Here is a 15,412-nt window from a genome sequence, read left to right on the forward strand (position 1 = left end):
AGGTTGAAAACTATAAGGACTTCTTCTTTCTCTCTTCTCACTGTATTCCCTGTGATGTTATTTTCAAAAACATAATAGAGGTTAGGGAAACTAGTTTAAACATTTTTACATGTAAACATTCATATATATTATAATGTGCTGTTAGTAGTATAGGGGCATACCTGCTGTCAAAAACCACGTGCTTTTGCTTACAAACAAAAGCACGTGGCTGGAGGATGACGTCACAGTGAGGTCACAGGGGGCGGGGGCGTGCAGCTGTCAAAATCCGCTTATGTCACCGGAAATGTGTCATTGGAAGGGCCTGAGGAGACCCCCACATGACCGGAAAGGGTCAGAAGTGGGGGACGCCCTTACCCCTGGAAGTCTGGCACCTACCCTAACATGCCTACCCCAGAATATGTCCAGACATGTCCGAAGGGGGGCATGTGACCCCTCTACGAACACGCCTAGCCACCCTGGACCAATAGGAACAGGTTTCAGGCTCTGGAAAGGTCCATGTGCACAGGTGTGATAATGGTCGGGCGGCCATTTTGTGTAACTTTATTGTGTGAAATGGCCCAGAGGAGACCCCATGTGGCCGGGAAGGGTCAGAAGTAGGGGTATGCCCTCACCCCGGAAGTCTGGCACCCACCCTACCACCCCTACCCCAGAATACATCCAGACATGTCCGAAGGTGGACATGTGACCCCTCTACGAACACGCCTAGTCAGCCTGGACCAATAGGAACAGGTTTCAGGCTCCGGAAAGGCCCAAGTGCGCAGGCGTGATAATGGTTGGGCGGCCATTTTGTGTAACTTTATTGGGTGAAACGGGGTCAAGTGACCCCTCTACGAACAGGGTTAGGGGTGGTGCGTTTAGAGGGAAAGCCATTTTACAGCTGTACAGAGATGATGGCTGACGCTAGAACTCCACCGCGTGCCACAGACCTATCATCACCACAGGCACCCACGAAGATTAAGCCTATGCAAGCACGGAGTCTGTCCTTCCCTCCTATGGGTATGAAAACCCCTCACAGGGCTGATCTTATTGCTGGTGAGGTTCCAGAGACTAACTTTGCAGCAGGGCCCTCGGATGAGGGTGGTAGACTAGAATGTGATTGCAGGTGCTGTGACACCAGCCTTCTAACCACCCTGGAAACTGAAGATGAAGAGCCTCCAGCTACTATCTCCAAAGTGGGAAACGTGTGTTCCTCAGATTCTGAAACAGAAGAGCCTGTGAAACAAAAGCGGCTTAGGAAGAAGAGAAAATGGGTGAAGAGCAGACCCCAATTTGATTGGTGCAACGAGAGGTGTTGTGATAGCTCATGTGGAGAGTATACTTATTCAGATGAGTGCGGGTGCGAATCTTACTTGTCATCCCGGCCAAGGGTCGTCTATTGCGAGCGTAAGTGCTGCATATCGAGCGAAGACTGGTCATCTTGTGACTGCCTGACCCCAGACCCCACCGACCCATGGGCCGATTACTGTAGGGCTGTGTGCTTTACTTCATCATCTGAAAGCGGTGAGGAGGAGGAAACCATGGATGGCCTTGTGGTTACAAAGCATGAAGAAACAGTCCCCGTGTCTGAAGAAAAGGTCCCCGTTGCAGAAACCGGCAAGCTGGTGAGTTGGAGGGTTTTAATATGCCTTGCTTTGTATGTCTGTGTTTTACCTGGTGGTATTAAAATATTCCCCTCTTTTGTGCAGGTACGGGGGATTGAGAACATGCAACTCAGGGATGTCACCGTGTCCTGCATATCTTGTGTGTGTACGGATGAGGACCAATAAAAGAATTTTGTTTTAAATATGTGTGTTCATACTTGTGTTAAACAGAACAATGGCAGGGTCCAAAGAAATTCTAAAGAAAATATATTACACTCCTGGGAGAGTGGGGAGTTTTGGAGGTGTAAACCCGTTATTTCAAGAGGCCAGACAACAGAGTAAAGATCTGTGTAAAAGGCATGTTGAGACATGGCTTTCAGAGCAGGATGCTTACACTCTGCACAGGCTTGCAAGGATTCATTTTAAAAGAAACAAGACTGTTGTTTCAGGGGTGGATGCACAATGGCAGGCCGATTTAGTGGACATGCAACAATATTGTAAATACAACAATGGGTACAAGTACATTTTGATGGTTGTGGACATTCTATCTAGATATGCCTGGGCTGTACCTCTAAAAGATAAAACAGGGAGGGAAGTGGCCGGTGCTTTTAAAGCTATTTTCAAAGAAGGCCGAGAGCCTGGCAAGCTCCAGACCGATAGAGGGAGGGAATTTTTAAATAAACCTGTAGGGACCCTGTTAAAGGAGCAAGGTATTCACCACTTTGTCACCAACAATGATGTCAAAGCTGCTCTTGTGGAGAGACTGAACCGAACCTTGAAAACACGTATGTGGAGGTATTTTACCGCTCACAACACATTCAGGTATATTGATATCCTGCCTCAACTCCTAAAGAGCTATAACCACAGCTTTCACAGAACCATACAATGCAGGCCAGTAGATGTCACAACCAGCAACGACCTGTCTGTTTGGAGAAGAGTCTATGGAAGCTGTAGCCATAAAAAAGCAAAGTCTCCAGTGTTAAGAAAAGGAGATCACGTCAGGATTTCAAAAATTAAAGGGGTTTTTGAGAAAGGTAATGAACAGAACTACACCACAGAATTGTTTATAGTGGACCGAGTCATCAGAAAAGCTGAACGCCCGGTTTATCTACTAAAAGACTACATGGGTGAGCCATTTATTGGGAGCTTCTATCATGAAGAATTACAGAAAGTTGAAGCAGGAGAGGACAAATTGTACAGGATTGAAAAAATTCTAGCTACAAAAGGCCGTGGCAAAGTAAAACGACATTTAGTGAAGTGGGTGGGGTGGCCTGACAAGTTCAACAGCTGGGTGCCTGCTTCAGTCCTCTGCAATGGGTGATAGGGGTTTTTACATCACACTCCCTAGTAATGCCAGCAAGAAGGCTTTTCCACAGAACGCTAGCTCAGATTTCACCATCCAACTAGCCAGGCCACTGGATCTTCCCGGGGAGTGGGTGCTGGTGATTTCATTCATATCGTGCAGCAAAACGTTTATGCTGGAGTAATATCCCTTTCGTAAGTAGAAGGTCCATTTCTTTAACCCCTTGCTATATTGAAAGGGGGTGTCTGTCGTGATGGTGTCCCATGTGCACGGGTACTGTATCTCTGAGAGCCCCACCTCCCACTCCCCGGGAAGATCTTGTTGTCTAATATAACCTTAGTACGTATTCAGAGATGTAATACGTATTCAGAGATCATAATGCTGTTTCATTCGGGCAACCAGGCATTGCATTTCTTTGTTGCACTCTTTGCATTTTTGCACACATGCCTGACTTACCCACATGTACAGAAACTTGATTAAAATACTCCCAAGTGAGGTCTCTTTTAAGCGTGCAACCCTGATAGGTGTTTCCCTTCTAAAATGGAGGATACACTTGGAAAAGGTTTCCTCCATGTTCTTGTTGCTCGCCCAGATCTATTCCAACCTCCCCAGATCTCCTAGGCCTTCTTTGGTTGCAAAGCTAAGCACACAAGGGTTACCTGGGAGTAAGCCCTCATGGGTTCATTAATGCTTTGAGTTAGAAACTGTATAGAATGGTTGCAATCTGGGCTGCTATGATTTAAATCACTTCACAGAACTTAGTTTTAATGATTTAAATCTCAATTTAAAGCACCATTTCCTAGTAAAAGTAAATTCTTGTTGTCTAATATAACCTTAGTACATATTCAGAGATGTAATACGTATTCAGAGATCATAATGCTGTTTCATTCGGGCAACCAGGCCTTGCATTTCTTTGTTGCACTCTTTGCATTTTTGCACACATGCTTGACTTACCCACATGTACAGAAACGTGATTAAAATACTCCCAAGTGAGGTCTCTTTTAAGCGTGCAAGTATAAAAAGAAACATGGTATATTCCAGGACCATTTTGCACTTTGAGAGCGGTGAATGGGGAGATGTTAAACTGAGGGGCGAGGGGAGAGACCATGTGTGAATCATTTGCTGTAGTGTATGGAATTTTTCTGATCATATAATAAGTACAAAAGTTCTGTTGGGGGAAAGGAGAAAAGGTCTAATTCTCCCCCCACCCTTGCCTTATGTGAAAAAAAATCATAATTTTAAGACCTGTGTTCTGTGGTAGCAGCTCAGAAGGAGGTATTGTATGCAGACCATGGCAACAAATTTCATAAAGACTAGAGGATCCTAGATTAGAAATCCCATCATTATGGGTTTTATAGGAACTGCACAAGTTATCCCATTGTACTAATTTTGGATGATCTACCCCCACCCCCTCCTTTTTAAAAATCAACATTTATAAAAATGCACCCCAATTTGCAGCAAAGGTTATTTCAGTTAGAAAAATTCCATACACTACAGCAAATGATTCACACATGGTCTCTCCCCTCGCCCCTCAGTTTAACATCTCCCCTTTCACCGCTCTCAAAGTGCAAAATGGAGACTTTTAAAATTCAAGGAAATTTATTTGAACGAATAAATTCAAATTCAAGGCTCTTTAAGCTGAAAGCATGTGGCCCTCAGGCACAGAAAGATTTCCTCTTTCTCTCTCTTGAAACACCACACCCGATAATCCCATCAAATTGTTCCATCAAGGGCCATTCTATCAAATTGCATAGGTGTGGGCCAGGCAACTGAAAGCAATGTGACCCTCAGACACAGAAAGATTTCCTCTTTCTCTCTCCTGAAATTCCAGCATGCAGTAAGTAGCAAATCTCCTATTCTCAGTAAAAACAATAATAATAAGCCCCTGTATTAATTTAAAATTGTCACTTTTGCAGTCTGCATCCTTAAGGATTTATTTATTTATTTGGCTTTATAATGCAAAATCATTCTATGCATGCCTACTTAGAAGTAAGTACCATCAGTATCAATTAGATTTTCTCCCTAGTAAGTCCGTATAGGATTGCACCCTTAACTGTAAAGCTCAGTGCATTTTTTTTGTCTTATTGCTGCTTTTAATATCTCAAACCTAGTGTAGTCTTCATCTATTTTCTATAGATATTGTTGTGTGTGTGTGTTTAATTTTGCTTTAATCCACCATGAATTCTCTTTGCCCCCACACCTGCCCTTTTCCAGGCAGTTTTAATATGCTAAATCAAAAGGAGTCATTTGGGGGGTGTTGCATTTTTATGTGCTTATCTCAGAATGTAAATGGTGACCATGAAAGCATGAATCGCTAGTGCCTCCAGTTTTGTAGGTTCATGCACTCCTCCTCAGCATGAGCTTTTATTCTGGGTATCTTCACCTTTACCAATAAATAGCATATTCAGGTTTTGGGGGAGTTGGGTGGGGCGGTAGTCTGCAGTTGATGTGGATTCCGTGGCTGCACTACACACAGCTAATTAGACAAGGTTAAAAACTGAACCTGTATATTTGAAAGTGTTGGGGATATAAAGCCTGGGTCTCAGGTAAAGAGAGCTTCCCCAACCCTGTGTTGGATTTATTCCGCCCCCCCCCCCGTGTCAATTTCAGGCCTGCAGTTTTTATTTACCCTGGCTTTTATATGATTGTTTCCATTGCTGATGCTCTGTATCTTTTATGGTTATATTCTAGTTAATGTTTTAATTGTGTAATTTTTGTAGTCTTGTTTTAACTTTTTGGGTGAGATGTCTTGAGATTATTTTAATGAAAGGTGGTATAGAAATTTAATAAATAAATAATTTTTCATTTTGCTAGTTTAAATTTTAGGCATGTGGGTTTCAAATGTTTTCCCCAAACTGCTGAGGGGCCATGTTTTATCTTCTAGTTTCAGCATGAGCTGTTGCGGATCAGCAATCCCATACATCAGATGCCTGTGATGCTGCAGATTCTGGTCCACAAAAGTTTTATGATGAATATGTTGGTTTGAAGGAGTGACTAATTCTTTAGGGCAAAAGAGAGAACTCCACAGAGTAGAGCAGAGTAGCGTGCTACATATTGTTTCTCTGTAGAAACAGCCATTTGTAGAAAAAAGCCATGTGTTGGTCTGCCTGCCACATGGCTGTACTATAGCTTCCTATTCTGGAGGAGCAGAGTTTTAGGGAGATGTGCTGTGACTATTAAGTATGCTAAGCCGTACCTGCACAGCGCTTCCTTTTGGGGGGGTGGGTGTTAAGTGGTAGTTATCTGCACCTTGAGGAAATAATAGGTTTATTTTAATGGAAAATTATTACTTTACACTGAGCATTTAGCAACCACATTGAAATTGTTGCTTTGTTATTTTCAGATGTGGGCACAATCTACCCATGGTCTTGGACAACCCTAAACTATGATATGGAAATGTTCCTTCTCAAGTACATACACTACTGTGTCTGACACGCCATGTAGAATATCATATTCTTTATACTTTACAACTCTGTATTCATTCGTGTTTCTTTATGTTGTATGTGTAACTTTACATGAAACTTTGCCCTTTGTGTTACTCATTCATTACTTTCTCCAGTGAGTGTGGTGTCAGAAAAGGCATATAATAACTCTCGCTGCCCTGTGTTCAAGAGCTAGCTTGTTCTTTTGCCTGGTTCTTAAGTATTTTTACAAGACCTCTAGCTCTGCATCCAAGTGAACAGTTTCTAGTTTTAAAAGCAGTGTGTAGAACATAGATTTCTAAAATGTGTGTTCCATCAACGTTTGAAAACCCAAGGTTTTTAAGATGCCTTTTAGAAAGTTATTAATAAATAGAATTTTTCCACACACGCTACGGATAGCATAGGGTATTTGTACAAAAACACAACCCCATGGTTGTGTGTTCGTGTCTCACCTGGGGGCACTAGTTTTAAAGCTTTCAGAATTTTTTTTTTTTTAAAGTGGTGTTTTTAGCAACCATTTAAAAATGCATACTTTTAAAGAGGATGTAGTTTTGATAGTTTTAAATGACTTTCAATTCGAAACTTTAAAAATTGTGGTTTTAGTCTGGTATTTTAACTTGTTTAGTTTAATTTGTTTAACTTTATGAGTCTTATTTTACATTGTAGCTGTTTTATTAATGTTCTTGTTCGCCTGCGGCTTCCGCCAACTCTTCTGGCGGCTGTTTGGGACTTCTCCGATGCAGTCCCTGGAATATGCTCCCTGTTGAAATTAGAGCCTCTGATACACCCCGAGCAGCAGAGTACTGCAGGGGTGGGGGTATACATATCTTAATAAAATAAATTACAACCACCTTGTCGGGGGAGTAGTGCAGGGGTGGGGGGTATACATAGCTTAATAAATAAATTACAACCACCTTGTGGGGCGGGCTGTCGTATGGTTTTCTAACTTTATCATGTTCTTGTTTTTTAGAACTGGCTGATGAGGAGTCAGGCAATGCTGACGCTTCACCAAAGCTGATGGTGTGTGGGAAAGACCTTGATGAATGGCTGTGGGTGATGGCTAGTTTTCTTTATGTCCTTAACAATGTTGCCGTGCAGATTTTTGAACAAGCCAGAAGACAGAAGATCACCAGAAGACAGTCCTGAAACTCTATAATGATCTGTCTGAGGCCTTCAAGTTTCAGAAATTAACAAAAAAACGAGTACATGTATTCCTGTACCACCACACATTGGGGGGGAGGGGAGGGGGAGGGGGGACATGCACACTTGTAGGGGCCCAAAAGCAGAGGGCACACATTTAGCAACCAGCACGGAGGGCATAGGAATGCTTCTGATTCTTCAGATGAATTTGAACCATCCGAGGAGTCAGCTAGTGGCCCTGGTCCTCAGAATGCTTTTACTGAACAGTGTGTAACCCAGAATGGGTCCTCTCGATGTGAGGCTTCTGATGTTGGCCCGAATGCCACCCCCAAAGAGCGGGCTACCCACAGCGGAGCTTCTCGAGGAGGCTTGGCGTTCAATGTTGGACCTGCAGCGAGTTCCCAACAGTTCTCTTCTGAACAATCAGCAGTCATTCCTGAAGAACCCCCACCCATATTTGAAGGGGGGGGGTAAACTGTTTTAACAGTACCCCCACACACACACTGTGTGGGCACTGTATCTCAACCAGACCCATTCCCCAGGAAGATTCCAGGGCCTCGCTAATTGGGTAGTAAAGGCCACACCAGTGTTCTTGCTAGCATTACAAGCGAGGGTAATGTAAAGTTGCCTGTCACCCTTTTATAACGGTTCCAGGGATGCAGGGGGGCAAAGTGGGGACCGTCCACCTGCAGATGGCCTGTTACCCACCTAATTATAAGTTGCAGGCATCATTTTGAATTCAGTAACTTATGCACTCCTCTGTCTCTCAACTTTACTGCCCCAGGATCTGCAGTTTGTGTGGCTATGATGGGGCTCCAGCTCTTGCTGGGAGCTTTTCTCTTTTCCTTTCCTTTTCCCCATCTTCTAAAATTTCACTAGCAAATCTTAGTAACACTCAGAAATCTAGAAAAGCCTGTTGCGAGCTTCCTCAGCTCTCCTCTCGAGAGGGTGGCTTAAAAAATAATAATGATATTTTAACTGAAATTACACCTTGTATAATTTCAAACCTACCCTGTCTGAAATGGGTCTTTCAAACAGAAATACTTGTTTTTAATTTTTAAGAAATTCTTGCCTTCTGTTTATGAGCCAACCTAACAGGTATAGCTTAGAAACCAGGCAAGGCCAAAATATTTAAATAGCTGTACCTCTCTCTCTATAGTCCTTAATTATACCAAGTTTTTTTGTTTGCTGTTGGCTGGTTATTTTGTTTTTTAAAACTTTGGTGACTGTAGTAGTATTGAAAGGAGAGATCTTCAGCATAAATTCTCTCTCAGGGCTGTGATCTATATGCCTTAATTTTTCAAAACTGATAAAGTAAATGTTGCATAGAATTGCAGCTGGGGTTGATAGAAAACAATGATTTTTTTTAAAAAAGAAAATCAGATTTTAAAATTTAAATTGGATTTTTTTCCTTAAACCTATTTATTTATTTAAAGAACATAGGTCAAAGATATCATGAACAAGATATCATGAACAAGAGTATTAATAATAACTCCTAATTATATTCTGTGAATGTGTTGGTCCATTCAAACATTATGTTCAACAATTGTACAATGAGTGTATGCACAGGTACAAATCTGTGCACACATACAGTCATTCATATGTTACACAGGTACAGCATTATACTTCCTATCTGTACCGTGCACTTGAAGGGCATGTATCCCTGTTTGAATTTTAAAATGAACCCAGGTACAGTAATTCACACCAACCTGTGTACACCTCCACAGAACAGTGTCTGAATTGGGATAAAGAAGGCCTAGGAGATCTGGGGAGGTTAGAATAGATCAGGGCAAGCAACAGGAACATGGAGGAAACCTTTTCCAAGTGTATCCTCCATTTTAGAAGGGAAACACCTAACAGGGTTGCATGCTTAAAAGAGACCTCACTTGGGAGTATTTTAATCAAGTTTCTGTACATGTGGGTAAGTCAAGCATGTGTGCAAAAATGCAAAGAGTGCAACAAAGAAATGCAAGGTCTGGTTGCCCGAATGAAACAGCATTATGATCTCTGAATACGTATTACATCTCTGAATACGTACTAAGGTTATATTAGACAACAAGAATTTACTTTTACTAGGAAATGGTGCTTTAAATTGAGATTTAAATCATTAAAACTAAGTTCTGTGAAGTGATTTAAATCATAGCAGCCCAGATTGCAACCATTCTATACAGTTTCTAACTCAAAGCCTTAATGAAGCCATGAGGGCTTACTCCCAGGTAACCCTTGTGTGCTTAGCTTTGCAACCAAAGGAGATATATCCCAGAAATATTTAGAGAGAGAGAGAGAGAGAGAGAGAGAGAGTGTGTGTGTGTGTGTGTGTGTGAGAGAGAGAGAGAGAGAAAGAAAAGTCTTGCTTTTAAAAAATGTGTGCATGTGCGTATTTGTGAGAAGAAAGGAAATTAGGGGACTTTGGTGGAAACTTCTGATCATCAGAACTTGTACTAATAGAATGCTTTCTCAGGCTAGGGTTTACAATTGTTTCTTGTACAATATCCTCCAAGGATCTCTCTGGGGAACCCATGATCACTCAGACCTTGGGTCTGCAAAAGCAAAGTGGCTCAGAGAGACAAGGACTATTCCTACAGAGTCAGGATGGCCAGGCGTGTTCGTAGAGGGCTCACATGACCCCGTTTCACCCAATAAAGTTACACAAAATGGCCGCCCGACCATTATCACGCCTGCGCACTCGGGCCTTTCCGGACCCTGAAACCTGTTCCTATTGGTCCAGGTTGACTAGGCGTGTTCATAGAGGGGTCACATGTCCACCTTAGGACATGTCTGGAGATATTCTGGGGTAGGGGTGGTAGAGTGGGTGCCAGACTTCCAGGGTGAGGGTGTACCCCTACTTCTGACCCTTCCCGGCCCCGTGGGGTCTCCTCTGGGCCATTTTACCCAATAATGTTACACAAAATGGCCACGCGACCATTATCACACCTGCTCACTTGGACCTTTCCGGAGCCTGAAACCTGTTCCTATTGGTCCAGGGTGGCTAGGCGTGTTCGTAGAGGGGTCACATGTCCACCTTCTGACATGTCTGGACATATTCTGGGGTAGGGGTGGTAGGGTGGGTGCCAGACTTCCGGGGTGAGGGCGTACCCCTACTTCTGACCCTTCCCAACCACGTGGGGTCTCCTCTGGGCCATTTCACACAATAATGTTACACAAAATGGCCACCCGACCATTATCACACCTGTTCACACGGACCTTTCCAGAGCCTTAAACCTGTTCCGATTGGTCCAGGGTGGCTAGGCGTGTTCGTAGAGGGGTCACATGCCCCCCTTCGGACATGTCTGGACATGTTCTGGGGTAGGCGTGGTAGGGTGGGTTCCAGACTTCCGAGGGTAAGGGCGTCCCCCACTTCTGACCCCGGTCGTGTGGGGGTCTCCTCAGGCCTTTCCGATGATGTATTTCCAGTGATGTAAGCGCATTTGACAGCTGCAAGCCCCCGCCCCCTGTGACCTCACTGTGACGTCATCCTCTAGCCACGTGCTTTTGTTTGTAAACAAAAGCACATGGTTTTTGACAGTAGGTATGCCCCTATACTACTGCTGTTGTAATGTTGTCCTGTATATGTAACTAGCTTCTGCTAATTGAAAAATTGCTTTTATATTCCCTGTTATTTAACTGCTTTTATCAAAAAATTTGTGATGAGGGAAATCTTTAAACTAAAAGCTCAATTCTTTATATCATGTGTAAAATTTGAAATATGACTTGATGGTATTGTAGAAGATTGTGATCATGAAAATTTCAGTTGGTCTTTAAAATGATAAGAGTTCCAGTTAGTTATTTTACTCTATCTGTTACTTTATCCCTGTTAAATATGTTAAATTGTCATGTAATCAGTGTGTAAGGGTTGGGAATTTCATCGTGGCTCTGTGTTATTAAGAAGAAAAATTTACATTTAAATTTCATGTTTTTGTCAGTTCGGCATCCTCTCTCTCTATGAGCAATCTTTTTTTAAAATCGTTCTAATTTTATGATATTTTGGGGAGTCAGAGGAGAGGTTCAAAAATTATTATTTCAATCCTCTTATATATTAGGCTCTAGACTTATTTTGATCTTTTGGCCTTAATAAGATTTTTACAGTTGAGAGCGCAAATGTTTTCTTGCATTTTTGTACTTTCTGTGTGCTGTCATGATGTAGTGTTTTGTAGGGAGGAGAGCCAATACAAAGTGATAATGGATATATGCTGAAGATTTCGCTGCATGATTTGGCACTGAGATTTATATTTTGGCTGGCTATTGTTCCATTTTGAGAGACCCCTCTACATCCTTTGCTGGTAATACAATAAATATAATTTTATTTTGGAGTTCCTGTCTAGAACGTATGGCATTTATGTATCTGTATGAAACTAATAGCTATTATAAGTCAGGTAACAACCAATGGAACCTTCATTTCTTGTTTATACAACTTAATATTGAAACCCGGACCAGGAATTTTTTTCCATACCTTTTTAACTGTCACAATAGGCCTACTGAATTTATAGTTCTTTACAAGAGAAGCTGTCTTTTGTTTTTGTACTAGTAGGGTTGTTAAAAGATATTAAATTCCCCGCCCCCCCCCCCCCTAGATTTTCTTAGACTTTATCCTTGTAGCAGCAAAACAAATGGTATTATTCGGTATTCTGTTAGGAATCATTTTATCAATATTTTTACGTGTCGGTCAGAGGAACTGGCATGGAAAAGATTAGAAAGAGACTTGAGCATTTGGGACCTTATTTTGAGAAAGCTTCTGGACAATTTTTATACAGGTTTTGGATCAAAAGAAGGATGAAATCTATGCAGGGAAATTATATTCATTGATTTTATGGATTTCAGTGAGTTACATTTATGAAGGTTTTACTTTTTGTGGGGTAGGAATTTTCACCCTAGTTAATCATAAGTTTTTATTGACATATTATTAATTAATATTATGTTTATTAATACCTTTGAGCTTGTGGGTATGAGAAGGGACCATTGCTATGGATGTTTTGCTCTGTGCCTGAATCACTTATAATACTCATGGATATGTTTGGGTTGTTTTTTGTTGTTGTTTGTCATGGCTCTCCCTTCTTTATATTGTCTGTTAGATTTTCAATTGGTTCTGAAATTTTACTAATGGTAAGACTGAGGCCCATGTTGCTATTATTAATTATTATTATTATTACATTTTGTATCCCGCTCTTCCTCCAAGGAGCCCAGAGCGGTGTACTACATACTTGAATTTCTCCTCACAACAACCCTGTGAAGTAGGTTAGGCTGAGAGAGAAGTGACTGGCCCAGAGTCACCCAGCAAGTCTCATGGCTGAATGGGGATTTGAACTTGGGTCTCCCCGGTCCGAGTCCAGCACTCTAGCCACTATACCACACTGGCTTTCTTACTCTATAATTACACACACACACACACAAATATATATAATTACTATTTGTATCATGCATATAGAGGAGCTTTTATGATGGATATGCTTTTGTTTGTAATCATATATGACTCTCAGAGATGTAACATTTTCTGTTTCTACTTATATTAATAATAAATGCATTATAAATTCTGGAAAAAATAACATCTGGTAGACTGTATGTAAATAGCATAACAACAACATCGCACACACTGAAGTTAAAAGAAAAATTGGAAGTGAATACATCAGGAGAGTTAGAAAAACCTTAAAGCCCAAACTCAATGGCGGGAACACCATACAAGCCATAAAAGCCTGAGCTATATCTATAATCAGATACACTGCAGGAATAATAGACTGGACCCTGGCAGAGCTAGAGACACTAGATTGTAAGACCAGGAAAATAATGACCATCGATCATGCTCTGCACCCCCACAGTGATGTAGATAGCCTATACGTCCCTCGCAGCTCAGGTGGAAGAGGAATGTTGCAAGTCCATCAAACAGTAGAGGAGGAGAAGAGGCCTTGAACAATATATAAAGGACAATTAAGAAGAAGATGCACTTCAAATGGTCAATAATGAGAAACTATTCAACACCAATGAAACAAAGCAGGCCTACAAGAAAGGAGTAAAGAACCAAGTTGAAAAATGGAAAAATAAGCGACCGCATGGTTAATATTTGCACAATATAACTGGAAAATCAATTATCACCAAGACCTGGCAATGGCTTAAGAATGGCAACTTGAAGAAAGAAACAGAGGGTTTAATACTGGCTGCACAAGAACAGGCACTAAGAACGAATTCAAAAAGAGCAAAAGTAGAAAAATCAACAACAAACAGCAAGTGCTGCCTTTGTAAAGAAGCAGATGAAACCACGACCACCTAATCAGCTGTTGTCAAAAGATCGCACAGACTGACTACAAACAAAGGCATGACAAGGTAGCAGGGATGATACACTGGAACATCTGCAAAAAATACAAGCTACCTGTAGCCAAACATTGGTGGGACCATAAAATTGAAAAGGTTGTAGAAAATGAAGATGCAAAAATTCTACAAAAAGACAAACATCTGCCACACAATACACCAGATATAACTGTAGTCGAGAAGAAAGAAAAACAAGTTAAAATAATCGACATAGCAATACCAGGTGATAGCCGAATTGAAGAAAAAGAAATAGAAAAAACAACAAAATACATAGATCTACAAATTGAAATTGAAAGGCTGTGGCAGAAAAAGACCAAAATAATCCCAGTAGTAATTGGCACCCTAGGTGCAATTCCAAAACACCTTGAAGAGCACCTCAACACCATAGGGGCCACAGAAATCTCTACCAGCCAATTACAAAAAACAACTTTACTGGGAACAGCCTATATTCTGTGATGATATCTATAATAACAACGGCAACAGCACTGATGATAAAATTTAGCCATCCCAGGTCCTTGGGAAGGACTCCAGGTCTGGATAAAACAAACCAGACAATAACACCTGTTTGACTGTGTAAACAACAACAACAATAATAATGATGAAGAAGAAGTAGAAAACAAATGAATCTGGGCCCAGGCTTACTTCTTGTTTGCCCGCACAGCGTGCACTCCAGCCCAGTTAGCATCTCACAGAGAGACTCAGGACTTGTTGCTGAGCTGGTGCTTGGATGGGGACAAACACTGGCAATATCTGGTTGGACAGAATTGGGGACTAGGAGCCTAGCTGGTGCCAAGATGAGGAGTCATGAATGGAGTTCGAGTAAGCAGGTACTCAACCTTAGCACATGTGGGATTCTGAATGGACATTTCCTCTTTGTCTCAGTGCTGCCATCTGTCGCTGGAAAACTGGCACTTCCTTCTATCTGCATAATAGACAGTAAAAAGGTGTCTATGGGGAAATGAAAAAATTTGGCCAAAGACATGGCTGGGCAGGGAGAACTGAAATTTGGCGTGCACATAGTGAAGGATTGTAGGGCTCTGTATATTTAATTTCAATTGAATCAGACCATCCAATCAGTCATCTTTATTATGGTCAAAGACCAGCACAAGATATAGTACAGATTAAAATTATTATAACCCAGAAAGATACAACTAAAATGCTGGGAATCCATAGCTATAATTAGACTATAAAATTAGGATTAGTAAAAAACAACTCTAAACATAATAAAATAAGATAAAACAGGAGTAAAATGATGCTTATTAGGATACAATCCTAGAAGCTGTGGAGAGATTAATAAAGTCAACAGGCAGCCCATTCATTAATTTGTAACTTTTTTTAAAGCAACCCAGAAATTGTACTCCCATCTGAGAATCATGGCAAAAAGTGATTAACATCTGAGAATCTGTGGAGAAGTGATGTAACATCCGAGAAGCTACCACAATATTTTTTAATTTTTAAGTAAATAATCTCCTAAATAAAGAAATAAATGCACAGGTATGCAGGCAAGCAAGCAGATACATGGCAGAAGATGGCTTCCCCACTGGCCCAGCTATTTTTGCCCTGGATAAATAAGAAGTGGACTCCATTGTGTATTCCCACCACCAATTTGCAGTCCAAAATCTTGAAATGTTCCTATAAAAATTCTTAGTTATGTATTTTTAGTAGTACTT

The sequence above is a fragment of the Hemicordylus capensis genome, chromosome 2 (genome assembly GCF_027244095.1).
Source record: "Hemicordylus capensis ecotype Gifberg chromosome 2, rHemCap1.1.pri, whole genome shotgun sequence".
Lineage (NCBI taxonomy): Eukaryota > Metazoa > Chordata > Lepidosauria > Squamata > Cordylidae > Hemicordylus > Hemicordylus capensis.